A 3,208-nucleotide genomic window follows, 5' to 3' on the forward strand; every position below is an offset into this window, starting at 1 on the left:
TGTTCACTACCCCAAGTCAAGTCTCCCTTCATCAACATTTATATCCCCTATACCCTCCTCTACCTCCCCACCCCCTCACCCCTACAATCACCACATTTTGTTCATGTCCATGAGTTATTTCTCTTTCTTTTCTTTTTTGATCAATGCCCTCCAACAGTCCCCACCCAGGTCCCTCCCCCGGACAGCTTTCAGCCTGATCTCTATCTATTAGTCAGTCTCTATTTTGATTGTTAGTTCATTTTGTTCATTAGGTTCCTCATATAAGTGAAATCATATGGTACTTGTTTTTCTCTGACTGGCTTATTCACTTAGCATAATGTTTTCCAGGTCCATCTATGCTATCAAAAAGGGTACGTTTTCCTTCTTTTTTATGGCTGAGTAGTGCCATGGTTTATATGTCTTCATATGTACCTCCACAGTGTCAGGGCGGGGGGAAAGAAATTTTAAAATAGTGAAGAGAGAGTGATTAAGTAATATACAAAAGAACTACTTTTGTATTCCAGCTGTCCTGAAGGACTCTTGGGTATAGAATACACAGATGCTGCCCAAAACTTTCAAGTTGGAAAGCCTATAAGCACTTAGTTAGCCATGCTGAGCATTCTATTTGTTCCCACTGACCCCATCTTTACTTTTTTCCCACTGTTTTGTAAATTACCTATAACAAAATAAGTTTGGCATTGTTGTTTCTTGAAGGCAAGCACTAAGACTCACTCATCTCAGTGTTCACCCTCTCCCACAGCACCCAGTGTATTACTTTGCACATACTAGATGAATAAATGATTTTTAAATATATTTTTATTGATTTCAGAAGGAAGGGAGAGGGAGAGAGAGATAGAAAGATCAATGATGAGAGAATCACTGATTGGCTATCTCCTGCACTCCCCCTCCTGGGGATCGAGCCTGCAACCTGGGCATTGTGCCCCCCACCAGAATCAAATCCTGGACCTTTCAATCCACAGGCCGACGCTCTATCCACTGAGCAAAACCGGCCAGAGCAATAAATGATTTTAAAATAACGTATAATAACAGTAATAGGTTAAAAGAAGATATACCACAGTCCATGGACCTTCAGTTTGCACTGATTTATCATTCTGATTCTTCCAAATGGATCATATCCCAAATGGAATTCTTCATTGCCCCAAACCAGTCCCTCTGCTATCTCCCTTATCCTGTTTTTGGCATCAGTGGCACAAAGAATCTTCCAGTATCCCAGACTGGATACTTTAGGGTCTCATTAATGAAAGTAAAATGTACATAGCAATACATCAAGTTGAACTGTTCAGTAGACATTTGGAAACTAAGGCAGAGGTGGAATGGCTACTTTTAGCGATGAGGACGGGTCTTGTCCTTCTTTTGAGACTGTATAAAAGAATGATAAATATGAACAGAAGCAGAGATGAGTTGAAGTGGGGAGAAGAGGATATGTAAGGGACTCAGTCTCACCAATGTAGAAGAGGTCATTGCTAAGGCTGGGAGTAGAGGCTTTAGGAGAGGAGGTCTTGAATAACTGGTTTCTGGAACTCCCTTGGGTATTGACAAGATTGAAATTCTGCAAGGATCCTGAATCAACCTGACATCCTTAAATAAAAGTCCCATTGTTTGCAGTTTTTGAAAAATGACTGTAGGGGCTGACTAAATTAAAATTTTATCCTGGGCAATTTATGGGTATAAGATGAATGTGCTTTGGGTAGAGTGGCCCACTTACATAGGTCCCATTTATAGCATAGGTAGCACATAGCTCCTCTTATAAAAACAATAATTCTAGATACAGTGTGAGATTATTCTCCTTTGCAATTCTCCATTGCAGTATTAGGATGGAATAGAAATTCAATTCCAAATTGTTAGTCTTCTTTATCATTATTATTAATTAATTTTACTTGAAGAAATATGTCAGTACCTATATTTTTGTTCTTTTAACCTCTTACAAACTTTAGCTTTCTATAGGTCATTTTTCACCTTGTTTTTTTAGGGATTTTATTATTTTATTTTTTTCTTTATTGATTAAGGTATTACATATGTGTCCTTATCCCCCATTACCCCCCCACCCCCACTCATGCCCACCGCCCTGGTGTCTGTGTCCCATTGGTTAGGCTTATATGTATGCACGCTTATTTTATAGTAAAGACGCAGGGCTCTGGTGCGATTCCGTCCTGCACAGATGCCATTTATCTCCATCCGCCTTCTCTCTCACTTAAGTGCATGCTCCCACCCCATGGAAGATTCTATGGACATGGACATGAGCTTTCTGAGGCCCCAGAACTATATTTTTGGTTGTGAACTAAAGGCAAACAAAGATTACAACTTTAAGGTGGATAATGATGAAAATGAGCACCAATTATCTTTACAAACAATTAGTTTAGGGGATAGTGCAAAGGATGAACTGCACATTGTTGAAGCAGAGGCAATGAATTACAAAGGCAGCCCAATTAAAGTAACACTGGTAACTTTGAAAATGTCTGTACAGCCAATGTTGTCCCTTGGTGGCTTTGAAATAACACCACCTGTGGTCTTACAGTTGAAGTGTGGTTCAGAGCCTGTGCATATTAGTAGACAGCACTTAGTAGCTGTGGAGGGAGTTGCAGAATCAGAAGATGAAGAGAAGGATGTGAAACTCCTAAGTATGTCTGGAAAGCATTCTACCCCTGGAGGTGGTAGCAAGGTTCCACAGAAAAAAGTAAACTTGCTGCTGATGAAAATGATGAGGATGAAAAAAAAAGAAACAGATTAGAAAAAAAAAGAAAATGATGAGGATGATGAGAAAGGATGGTGATGACAATGATGATTTTGATGATGAGGAAGCCAAAGAAAAAGCTCCAGGAAAGAAATCCATGAGATAGTCCAGCCAAAAATGCACAAAAATAAAACCAGAATTAAAAAAGACTCAAAACCATCAACACCAAGATCAAAAGATCAAGAATCCTTCAAAAAAAAAAAAACAGGAAAAAGAAACCTAAAACACACTTTAGGATCTAGTTCTGTAAAAAACATTAAAGCAAAATGCAAACAAATATAGAAAAGGATGGTTCTCTTCCCAAAGTGGAAGCCAAGTTCATTAATTATGACTGATGTGGAGGCTATTCAAGATCTCTGGTAGTGGAGGAAGTCTCTTTAAGAAAATAGTTTAAACAGTTTGTTAAAATTTTCCGTCGTATTTCATTTCTGTAACAGTTGCTATCAGGCTGTCCTTTTTATAATGCCGAATGAGAAC

The 3,208-nt window shown here is 38.8% G+C and overlaps 1 pseudogene; it reads left to right on the forward strand.

The window, feature by feature from the left end:
* Positions 1-2,212: 2,212 nt before the first annotated feature.
* LOC102761922 lies at positions 2,213-3,201 on the forward strand (annotated as a pseudogene).
* The last annotated feature ends 7 nt before the right edge of the window (positions 3,202-3,208 follow it).

Source organism: Myotis davidii, unplaced genomic scaffold (assembly GCF_000327345.1).
Source record: "Myotis davidii unplaced genomic scaffold, ASM32734v1 scaffold1753, whole genome shotgun sequence".
NCBI lineage: Eukaryota > Metazoa > Chordata > Mammalia > Chiroptera > Vespertilionidae > Myotis > Myotis davidii.